At 49.2% G+C, this 12,374-nt stretch overlaps 1 protein-coding gene across 10 annotated transcripts in view; it reads right to left on the bottom strand.

Moving 5' to 3' along the window:
- The window catches only part of LOC119459688 (lysine-specific demethylase 3A), a 335,630-nt gene that overhangs the window by 96,712 nt on the left and 226,544 nt on the right, over positions 1–12,374 (bottom strand). Inside the window, exon 1 of one of the 10 annotated variants that reach the window (XM_049666311.1) lies at positions 8,122–8,264. The exons of the other annotated variants lie outside the window; for them this stretch is intronic. The gene's annotated coding sequence lies outside the window, so the exon portion shown is untranslated. Of the gene's footprint in view, positions 1–8,121; positions 8,265–12,374 lie in introns of those variants that run through there. 10 annotated transcript variants of the gene reach the window in all.

The raw sequence follows: 12,374 nt of genomic DNA, 5'->3' as shown, positions 1-12,374 counted from the left end.
GATTAATAATCAGATAGTGGCCGCACCGAGGAACTTCACTGAGTCAGAAACTGACAAGCCACTGCTTCAAAATATTTGCCGAATAAACAACAAAGAGCAAAACACACTTATCCTGACTGAATTCATAATCGGAAAGCTTGGATAGCAATTGGTATACATATTTAGCCCCGCTTTTAGAACAAGCACAATATACGCTGCTTGCGCCGTTTGGACATAGCTTAATCAGCTCCGAAAGCGATTTTGCATGTTCTCTGAAGCTGTGATCAAAGCTTCGTGCCGTCCACCTAGTCACCGTCTACGACATCTCCGAAAACAGAGGTTTTCTAAGCCGCGCCGGCGTCATTCACTTCCATTGTAAACAAGGAGGCAGCGGAGGCAGTTGAGGCAAGCAATGGACGTGTCACCACGTGATCAAACATGGCAGCGCCCACGGGATCGCCGCGAAAAGGGTCAATATGGCGGTACAGGGACACAGAGCCAGGCGCACACTCTGCTTTCCCGCATGTGCCAGCGGTTGGCGCGCAGCTCCTTGACCTTAAAATCGACGTTCGATTTGTCATAGAGGCACGCATATCCGCGAACGGTTTCCAAAAACGCCTCCATTGCGAGCCGAATTCTTCGTCGACGTCTCGGTGGCGGTGTGGGAAGGCTTAACAAAAACAGCCCCCTTGACTGGAAATGGCCTCAGATTTTACGGCGTGCGTGTCACTGTTCAATCTCTGAGCCCATCGATTATGATTCTTTGATTATGCGACAGGTTGCGCCACAACAGTGCCGTTCACTTCTTATTGGTCCTCGTTTTGCGGCTGCGGCGAGAAAATGGGTCTCGCATCCATTCGCGCGTTTGTCGCTAGTGTGGACGTACCTGAACGCGACTCGACTTCCGTGGCGCAAAACGCCGTGGTGGTATGAGAGGGGAGGGGGGGGGGTCGACGCTTTGCTGCGGCACCAAATGTATATCTTGCAACCGGGGGCAAGAGGAACTGGCGACGCAATCTCCCACGCGAAAGGAGCGTTCATGTACTTTGCGCTTTGTTCTTTATTATATGTTTGCGCTAAAGTCCCTATATAGGGACTTTAGTTTTCGCCGGTACGGGCTGCCGGTGTTGTCGCGCGCGCCGTATCTTGCAAGCGATCTCCACACGGCCCTGACCTTTGTATGAGCTGTGCATTCGGCCGCTCAGCTTCCGTTGAAGCGATAGACTGCACGAACCTTCGCTCGCTGCGGCGGCTGCGTTTTCACGGTGGTTGTCAGCGGTCATCGAGTGTGATCTATTCATGTGTATGTGTCCAAGTTTATGCAGCCGATAAAACTACTATCCCTTCTCCGAATAGCTCTCTACTAATTTGCTATCGCAATTGATGCTTCGCCTTTCGGGCAAAACTGCGACATTTTGTTCACATTTTTTTTATTCTATGTAATTCTGTTACCTGTACATATGCATGCGTGTATATTTTACTGTAACCCGAATTTATATGCATTGTGCTCTTATATTGTTATGTTTCATCAGAATTTGTTTGCACCCCTTACTTAAATGCCACACATAACTGCCTGTAAGGTACTATGAATAAATGAATAAGAGGCCCTCAAAGATGAACATGGGCGCACTAACAAAGAGTAGCTTGTCTCGCATCATCGCACAAGAACGCAGCGAAACAGAGGCTAGAATGGCACTAGACCTGACAACTCCAGATATCTGGAGGACAAGATGAACCCAGAACTGCGCCACGGCGCAGGATGTTAAAATGGTCGTCACTGTCCACTTAGTGTCCTGAACATGAACACCACTAAATTTTCTCCAAAACAGGTGCAGCAAGTTGTAAATGTAACACTTTAGCACGAACGGTGCAGTAGTCGGCGCCTAATGACTGCATTTAATCACATGCCGGGTGCCTATTTCAACGCCATCGCAGGCTACGTCATACTGCCGTGGAATTTCGGTTGGTTGTTCGTTTTGGTTTTATATGCTGTACGGCTATATATGGTGTTTCTCCATGCCGATGTGGGTCAAATATTGTTCTATCGCAGAAATGTAAAGCACAATAGCTTCTACAACAGCAGGCAGGCAAAGAACTTTATTATTATCCGGAGGCGGCGCTCGACCCCCGGTGGACCACGACGGGACGGGACGGGGAGGTTAAACTCCACGGCCATGTCGCGGGCCCTCTGGATGGCCCTAAGCTGGTCTCTTGTCTTGGCTAGTGAGAAGATAGTTCCAGTCCGCCTCCGTAGAGGGAGACTCGCTGCTCTCGCGCAACGTAGGGCATTGCCACAGCATGTGTTGTAAGGTACATTTGGGGTGGCCACAGTGCGGGGACCTCCCCGGCTCTATGTCATCCATGAATTTAGAACATTTTAGACGTAGAGTGATAGACTGAGCTCTGTTTAAGTGTGGGTGCGGGAGTGGGTACTTCCGCCGCTCCAACTGGTAATGTTTGCAGATTTCATAAAAGGTTAACAACGGCTCTCTGAAGTACCTAGTAACGTCCTCAGCCTCCGAGTGGTTCTCCCCGACGTGGAATATGAGACCTCGCGCCCGGGAATGAGCCAACTCGTTGGCATTAAAGATGGTTCCGTGTACGGTGTCCGCCAACGTGTGCCGGGAACCAGATGTGATTTTTTGTCTGACCAATTGGCAGCAGAGAGAACGCGCGCGGCTTCCCGACAAACCGAGCCCGTCATGAAGGCCCGTGCGGTTGCGCGCGAATCTGTGTAAATGGCGGTGCGGTCGGTGGCAGCGAGAGCTAGTGCCACAGCGACCTGCTCGGCACGATCGGCGTTTGAATTTAATAAAGTCATAGCAGTAGCGCACCCAGGATCTCTGCCAGGGGGGTGGCAGTTTGCCAATGCCATCTAAACAGCACTAATTTCAATTTCTTCACGGGAAATTGTAAAAAAAATTGTCAAGTTTGCGACTGTCCAGACGATTGCGCAGGCAATCTCTCTCCGTCACAAACCCGACTGAAAATATAGCAATTTACGAGCGCTTCTTACATCTTAGTTGCAGTACTCAAAGACGCAAGGAAAGAAAAGGGATTAAACAAAAGGGGGGGGGGGGGGGGGTTTAAGTCGGCCCCCGTCGGTGCGCCACTGAGTCAATAGACGACAAGTGTTCGCCTTTGAATGTTACTACCGAGACAAAGTGGTCCGTATATCCGTACTGCGCTGCGTCTACGGCACGTTATCCTCCATGGCGGCTGCGGTACTGGCTCGCGCCCGTGCCTGACGTCTCCCCACATTATGTGTGGGATGCATGTTACGGGGTATCGGGAATACTGTAACTTTTGCGCGCAGCTCTTCTGGGAGCTGCCGCGGGCTTTCTTGGGTTACGGGGGATTGGAGCCCGAGGTGTGCTAGTAATCGTCGCCCAGCTTCAGTGGAAGACAGCCTTACAATTTGAGAGGCTTTTTGAGCTCGTACGATTTCGTTGAATGTAATATGAATGCCTAGCTCGTTGAGCTTGGTAGTGTGGGTGCTGCCCGGTAAGAAGCGTAACAGGGGCCGTATTCTGTAACGCTTCGGTTTTCGAAAAATTCGGTTTGGCGGTGGCGTCACATTGGGGCGGTCCGTTGACGTAATGAAAACGAGTGGAAGGACAGAGGGCCAATCGGCGCGAACCGTCACAAACCGAGTAAAAATATAGCAATTTACGAGCGCTTCTTGGTAAATAAAAATAATTTGTCCATGGTATTGATGAGGTTTATATTTTTCATTATGAAACGTGTGCGAGTTGTACTGGCGGTGAGTGACTTAACGGATTTTGTTTACTTCGGTTGACCCATTTATGCCGCTAGGTGACACGTCGTACTTAGCGCTAACTTCGCTTTGCGGCCCCAATCCACACTCAAGTTCCTCGCACAGTCGGAGCGCTGTCCCTGTCTGAATTGTCGCCTGAATTCCTCGTCTGTTATCTCAAAGGCGTACGCCGTCGCTGTCTATCACGGAGGATCGCTAAAAGCACGATAACAGGCGCCACAGGCACCGCACACGCCGTCATTTTGCTCCGAGTGCCGCGATCTCGCCCGTGCACACGGCACGCACAGGCTCTACACACAGACCGAAGCAGCGCGCGCGGCTTCGCTTCATAGCAGACGACGAATTAGGTTTCCGCGTGATTGACATGTGCGTGACAAAAAATGCGTTCGCGCCCTGAGGCTATGCCGTCACCCAGGTGGCGACCAATCGCTGCACGCAAACCGAATTCTTCAAAAACCGAAGCGTTACAGAATACGGCAACATCTCCCCGGTAGTAAATCTTAAAGCACCGCACATACATGTACAAAATAAGTTGCATTTGAGGCTGTCAAATAACAGATATAAGCTATTAAAACAGAAGTTGTGCACATGGCACAGCGCCTTACTTTATAAATTGACTGTCATTTAATTGGTTTGAACAAGAAAGGAACCTGTCGTATTGATATTTTATTTTCGCACCGTGAACACACGCCGGCACGGCATTACTTGGTGCAGGGTATCTGCATTCTTAAAGGATGAATCCGACATTAAATATCACGGCCCTGATAATCCTGCATATATTCACATTTTCGGGTAAGACTCGAAAATTGCATATTTTAGCAGCTTGAACAAAATAAAAACAGGTCAGACCCATTTTATGCCCAAAGTCTGCCCCTTTATCTTACAAAGGATATACAGTGGAATCTCCTTGATACGATTCAACATAATATACGATTATGTTAGGATAACACGATTTTCGGAGTTTTATTTTCGGGTTCCCCTAAAGATCACATCCACGAGATCCCACTGTAAATGCAGGAGTCAGAAAACAAAGATATAGTGTTCGTATAGGCTTCAGATCCGTTAAAACTATACGTGTAGTGCGCGCCGACTGAGGCTGTCTTCGCGAAGTGCGCTCGGGAAAGGAGTCCTCGTGCTTCTCTGTTCCGATTCCCTTCTCGGAGCAAAATAAGCGACGTATGTGTGTTGCTTGCAAGGCATATCGAAGAATTATTGCATGCCGGGGTGCTCAACTACCTGCCGGTGACACGGTTTGACAACTACCTGCCGGTGACACGATGCCGCATGAGAAGCCGTTCGGCGGGACACTTCTTGTTCTCATGCTTTCTTTTGCTCTCCCGTGTTTTGGACGTCGATCATGTTTGCACGTCTAAGCAACAAAGTCAATCGCGGCCTACCCATGTTTTCTTTGGTTATTAAATGCATTTCGCTTAGGTTCTCAATGCTGCTTGCCGCTCCTTTACAGTGTTGCTCTAGCTAGGGTGCACGACTGCACAAGTGTATCACACTGTTGTGTGTTAAAACTGCTGAGGCTTGGCTTGCAAAGACTGATTTTCTTGGTTTTATGTGGTCTACTGAATTGTCACACCACCTGTCATATATTGACATCTCTTCCATAACATGTAAACGGCGGTAATGCGTTACCCTGCACTGACGTTGCTCTATATTGCGAACGGTAGCGGAGACGTCGAGAGGATTCTTACCGAACTACGTTACGTTTGAAGAACCACGATATGATTATGAGGCACGCCGTAGTGGGGGACACCGGAAATTTCGACCACCTCTTTAACCTGCCCCCAATGCACGGGAAAAGGGCGTTTTTGCATTTCGCCCCTATCGAAATGCGGCCGTATTCGCAAGCAGGTCATTAAGGAAATTTCAAATTGACACAACTGCAGCGCGAAAAGTAGTTCGTCGACGTATTTCTCTTCTTGAGGCTACTTTGACGGCACTTAATATTACTACAATTGCACAGAGTCTTTTGAGATATAAGTCTGCACCAAGGACACGTGTCTTATTAAGGCACAGAAACAGTATTATGGCAATGTTGAATTTAAAAAAAAATCGAGGCATCGTTTTGGTCAACAAAACCAGGCGGCTATTCACATGAGCTCCCCTTCGTATAACTAGGCCTCATTGCGCTCGTCTGCGGGACGGACCAGGCATGTATGCGGACTAGTTTGTCCCTAACTCCGGTGGTATTGTGTACATGTCTGCTCTCATTGTAGAGGCCACTTCAGCTGCCACCACGGAAGAAATAGTCTGGCATCCGAACAAAGGAGAAATTGCAGCCGCAAACTTCAGCGATGGGTGCTGCAAAGGGTTGTAGTCTGCTACGGATCCAAAACGTATTTAGTAATCCTAGTCCCTTTTGACGCAGGGCAGGCGCTTTAGGCGCCACAGGAAAAAATATATATAGTCTATGTTGTCTTGCACAGTTCACTTAGGTTTTTGGTTCGTGTACCGTCAAGTTTCACCACAATTTCGCGGAAGAGCACCCCAATCACCAGTTTTGCGTCGAAAGCACCCGCTAGGTGGCCATCAGTGGCGCCTCTATAGGCAGTGCACTACGCGTATATACTGTTACAAAGCGTATTTTCAAAAGCACCCGCTCGGTGGTCATCAGTGGCCTCTGTAGGCAGTGCACTACGCGTATAACGTTCCCCAAACAGTATACATAGCTTTATTGCACTAGAGATACGAATATTTTATTGGAAATGCCCACCATTGATCACTCAAAGTTCCTTACAAGAGCACAAAGAAATCGGAGTAAACACGGGCGAACAAGAGACACTGGCATGGCTTAAGCCAGTGTCTCTTGCTCACTGTTGGGGTTTCCGTTCCATGCAAGTCAATGTATGAAGTGGAATGTGTGTGCACTTGCACCAGCTTACCGTTGAACCCACTTGTAACAACATTCAAGAGCCAAGAAAATTCGTTCCTATAACCGATAATTCTTACAACCAGGTTGCACAAAAAAGCAGAGGAAACAAACATCGAAACATTTTAACTAGACAGAACAGTCAAAGCCACTTATAACATTACCGGTTTTAACAATGAGCAGCCCTAGTAACATGAACTTTTTGTATGGGAGCATTGTTGTAAAGTTCAAGGTGCTGCAACTGCTCAATGTTATAAAACCGGTATTGTTGTAAGTCAGTTCGATTGTACCATTGTGAAAAATTTGCCGAAAACATGATCTACCATAGAATGCGGGTCACAATCGATCTTGGACTTTATTACTCAAGAAATTAAAGGGTTCCAAGGGCCTTGAAAACGTACTTTCCAATTCCAAGGTTTTCAAAGACCTGTGTGCATCTTGTTATATTATATAAATATGGTATATGCCTCGTTTTCGCAGGCCACGCGAAAACTGGCAATAATACATTCAGCACCTGCCGGGGTTGAGTGAACGAAAAGCTTGTTCTTTTATTAGCTATGTTTACATGAATACTAAAAGGGCGCATTGCATCACATTTCCAGTACGCCGCATACATGTAAACTGCGGTAATGCGTTAGCAAGCGAAGTTACCCTGCACTGACGTTGCTACCGAACTACGTTTAAGTTCGAAGAGAACCAGTAAAACTGGACAAAACACAGGGGAAAAGGGGGGGGGGGGGGGGGACACAAATGCTCCCAATGCCTATGACAATGCAGGTCAAGTAGGGCTTGAAAGACAGAAAAGCATCTTGCCTCGCAGCGCTTGATCTTGGCGAGCGCCTCCAAGCTACTGCTAATGTATTTCGCTTACTATGCTAGCGTCAAGGACGGAGTACCACCAGCTAAAATTGTCCGCAGACTAAGCACTGATTGGGGTGCTGTCCCAACGGCCTCACAAACTACAAGGAACACGTGCCTTTCTACACATAATATCCCTCCTCATGCATGCCTAGACCACAATAAAATGAGTCTGTCGCGGTCCGCTCATTTTTGTCCCCACTGTACGTAAGCTACTTTCGACCACTACAAGATAAAAAATATCACAGCGAAACTGACGCCCTTGCCGATAGGACAACAAAGCTGGACCATATCAAGACGACTGTTCTCACAGCAATTTCTCTCGCCTACCGTACCGATTGAGGAAACACACCGCCGCCAGACCTTGCCACGGAGTCGCCGAAAATCGGCACAAAGGAAGCGTCGGTGCACGTGTCCCGGATGCGCACCGAGGCTCCACGGGGCACTGCCGAAGCGGAAATCGAGGCAACCGGTTCTCAGCGGCCGACAGCTGCTCACACTGCGCCACACACTCGGACATCCACGTAGAACATCCCCATATCCGAACCGCTGCGGAAACGGCGCATGCGGCCCATGTGCCGCCTCGACAGCGGCGATCGAGCGGCGCTACACGTGCAGTACTCACCTGCGCGAGACGGTATCCAAGGGACGAACGACGAGGCGCAGGCAGCGCGCGCCGCGGACCTCCGCAGGAATGCGGCGCGCGATGACGTCACAACCCGTCTGACGACTGGCGCAGCAGCCGCGCGAGGGCTTTCCGGCGGCGGCCACTGTCACTGCTCGCACCAAGGACGCGGCGGGGGCACGCCGGGACGTCCGCGAGCGGCTCTAAAAACGCCGGGCCCCGACCGCGGGCGCCTGGCAACAGAGCCTCGGAAGTGCGCGCGTGCACCCCGGCCGAGAACTACTGCCTGCTATCCCGATTTTCCTCGAGCTGTCTACCACCCCCCCCCTCTCCGCATTCCGCGGTGTGCGCAGCCGTGACGCAAGAACACCGCTGGGCACGTTCGTCGACAACGCACACGTGAACATCAGCGGACACGTCAGGAAGCGGCCACTACTAGCGCCTGTATGATGTGTCAAAGCGGCGTTGTTGCTGCTGAAGCAACAACGCTGATGAAAACCTGATGAAAACACTCAGTCTGACCGCTTGTGTTGTATGAACGCGCCACTTCCACAAACGAAATTGTAAGCAACCTCTGTACCTGGCCGTCGGTGTCATAGCGGGAGTCGTCCCGAGCCTAAATTTGCCGTGCGAAGTTCGAAGCGAGTTCGGTATTGCTAAGAAAGCACTTTTCCGGATGGGGCTCGGAACACTGATACACTTGCTTTGACTCTGCGACCTCCCCCACATTGAACACTGTGAATGTGACAGCAGAAATTGGCAGGCAGTCAGTACACCTGTGGGCAAAAATAGGGCGCACAAGCTCGCCGGAAAAGGAAGGTAAAAAACTTTTTTTTTTTTCTTCGTAATTCCGACGCACAAACTGAAACTGATGAGCGCACTGAAAGTTAGCGATGCCAAGTTTCGAGTGCAGCCCTCGATTTTAAGTTACATTCATAGGCGGAGGAGAAAATCGGATACCTGGTCCGTAACTCTTTGCGCAGGGTAGTAAGGCCTTAAACATCGCATTTCGTGGCACATTCTGCGTACGGTGCTGGTATGACGACGCCGAGGAACGTACTATCGCGATGAAAAGAAACGCGGAGCGCGTGACCGAAGCGAAGGTATAGTGCGCGCCGCCCAGTCATCATTCACAGACGCGCACGTCCGGTTTGATCGCGCTGTGCGATCGATGATGCACCCCCTATGCTGCGATATTGACAAGGAAAGCTTATCTGCCAGTCGGAACTCACACGCGGTGCGTTAGCGCCAGCCGTAACAAAGTTCTAGCGCAACGGTCGACTGAAAGCACAGATTCGCCTGCGACGGCCAAAGCATAACGGACACGTACCCTCGCACTAGCGCACCGACGCTAGGCTGCGCTGACTGTGCCGAAAGCCACTAGACTTTAAGCGGGTAGAAATAACCAAACGGAGGTTATCTGATCGGTGGCTAAAATCAAGGCAGGGGTGAAATTTCACCCACCACAAAGTACAAAATATGTTAATAGTCACGGCTAGGTGGCGTATGCCACCGCCCGATTTAAAGGGTTTAGCCTCATCCTTCTAGCCACGCTTTCCGCTCTTCGCGTTTCTTTTCATCGCAATAGTTGCGCTGTCATCGTTACTGCGAGAGAAGCAGAACAGAAACAAATATATCCCAGTATAGAGGGTGCATCACCGCAGAGGCCGCTCGAACCGCAAGTGCGCGCATGTCAATCCGCCTTTTGCAATATGTACGGCGTCGGGGCTCCGCGGGACGCAGAGGCATGCTACAAGAAGCGAGCTGAAATGGGTTTGTGCATTTGTCAGTCGCAATTTTCGTTTTGTGCGAGTGGCCGCTTGTTGGACAGGATGCCTAGGCCCGCAGTGACTCTTGTGCGACTTACAACCGCAAGTCGTCGAAATATGATGACGGGATTTCGTGCAGCTACGCCGACAAAAGCAGTCACCGTGCGATGTGCCTCTGAACGAATACATCGCACCGTAACGCGATTGACACACCGCCTACGCTTGTATTGCCGTTATTCATATTTATTCCTACCGAATATGAGTCCAAACATGCTTCGGAAATTGAAATGCACGAACGTGAGCACTCGCCAGCCGCCCACAACAAGTTTAAGCTGGGGTCGATTCCGCTCAGCGGAGGTTAGCCGTATCGTATATAGCAGCCGAGTTCATGCATTTACCACTGTTACACCTGCACTGAACGTACGCTAATAGGATGATAAAAACTACTTTTATAGCTGAGTCTTGACCATCGTAGCCATAGCTCTTTTAAGGGGCTACACTGCGTCCATATTATTTATGCAACGCAAGAACGGCCCATTTGTTTACATCGGCACGCGTACGGCCACCGCTCGCTGTTCGCTTCAAGTACAATAGAAACCGTGCACTGTTCACACGAAATAAGGAAATGTTCAAAGCATATATGAACACTTCTCATGCACATATCAGAAGCGATCACACTGAGACGAGAAGGCATGAACGTCACGGGCACATCGAAAACGGCGACAACGACCAACTAGCCGCACTGGCACGCGAAAATGTCTATTCCTGCCGTACTCGCGTGGCAACGAGCGGTGTTGTTGCTTACGATGCAGTATCGAAAGGGCCTTCACTTGTTGCCTGTTTAGCATAAGAGGCAGACTGTGTTTTCGGTAACTACTAAATCTGGCAGCATAAAAATACACTCCGTAGATGCTCTTCGTTCATGGAAGCGCCGGCGACTGCGACCGACAGCCTTCGTTCAAGAACGGTGCCCGTACGGCGGTATTAGCACTGCGCCGTGTCGCCGCTTCCCACTCTGTGTGCATCGTACTATGCTAATAGTCGGTAACGTCAGGACCGAACTATATAAGCAGTTTCCTTCGTCGGACTTGCTTATCCTATATTTCAGGTCCGCCGATAGCGGACGAACCTTGGAACGAACTCGTAGGCCTAATGAAGCTGCCTGAACGAGATCGACACCGCCTCAAACTTGATGTGGAGGGCTGTGAAGGGCTGGAAATCGTGCATATCAGCGTCGGAAGCACGTTTCGACTCAATTTGTGCGTCAATAAATACATACACGAGGGAATTTGCAGCGATATTCACGTTGTCGGAGCGATGTTCTATCGCGATAGTACGTGAAGCTACATGAACCAGTGAAGCATGATAGACTGCAGATGTGCGCATCGTTTTAGCCAGCACTGGTCTCGTTTGAGTAAAGCGCTTAGGCCGTACATTGGTCTATACCAGCTGTGCGTGACACGCTGACCAGGCCGACTCTTGCGTGCTGTCTATACAATAGTACAAGCACTACGCGTGCGCGAACAGCGTAAGCCACGCGCTCCGCTGTTCGCGTTTCTTTTCATCCCGATAGTACATGCCTGGCTGCCTTTCAAAGAAAGCTTCGCTTTAATAGGATTGTCTCATTGTGTTGCGAAAATCGCCGAAAGCACAGGCGACGTGCTTACGCCGTCTAATGCCCAGGTCGCATCCAAGGGAAAGCACTGTTTATTTACTCAAATAGCGGGTCAAGTTCTCAATGAAGACACTGCCATATTTATTTATTTAATTATTTATTTATTTATTTATTTATACATACATACTGTCAATCCCAATAGTGATTACAACAGGAGGGCAAGAGGAGACAGGGATTTAGTACAAGGCAAAAAAAAACATGGTACAACTAGACGTTATCCAATCTACAGAAGCAGGTTATACCGCAAATTCTACAAAGGTAAATTGTACAGACAAAATGACATTGGCACTTGAGTTAAATGAGAACAAAGGCAACAATATGAAACTGTTCTAAAATTGTGAGGCTAGCAAATCGCTTTCGATTAGTTCAGAGAAATGGGCTAAGGATGTGCTACTGGTAATGGAGGGGGTCAGGTTATTCCAATCCCTGATCGCCAGGGGACAAAAGGAGAATTTGAAGGCAACTGTGTGGAATCTGTAAGAAGCAAGTGTGTGAAATTGTTTCTGGCGGGTAGTTCTTGCTTCGGATTGCTTAATATAACGGGACTTGGTCTATATTTAGGTGGTTGTGTAACAGTTGGTACATTACCTTTAAGCGTGCCAATTTCGCCCGGTTTTTTATGGTTAGTAATCCGGCCTTCTAAAGTAGTTCTGTAGGCGAATCTGTTCAGTTAAATTTGTTAAAGTTGACCATAAGCGCTTTTCTTTGAACTCCTTCAAGCTTGTTGGTTAGTTTTTTTTGTGTACGGAAACCAAGCAGTGTTTGCGTATTCCAGGATGGGTCTGATAAGTGTATTGTAGGATAGTAAC

This window comes from Dermacentor silvarum, chromosome 1 (assembly GCF_013339745.2).
Source record: "Dermacentor silvarum isolate Dsil-2018 chromosome 1, BIME_Dsil_1.4, whole genome shotgun sequence".
Lineage (NCBI taxonomy): Eukaryota > Metazoa > Arthropoda > Arachnida > Ixodida > Ixodidae > Dermacentor > Dermacentor silvarum.
The sequence above is the reverse complement of the archived record's forward strand: the minus strand, read 5'-3'. Positions and strand labels throughout refer to the sequence as shown.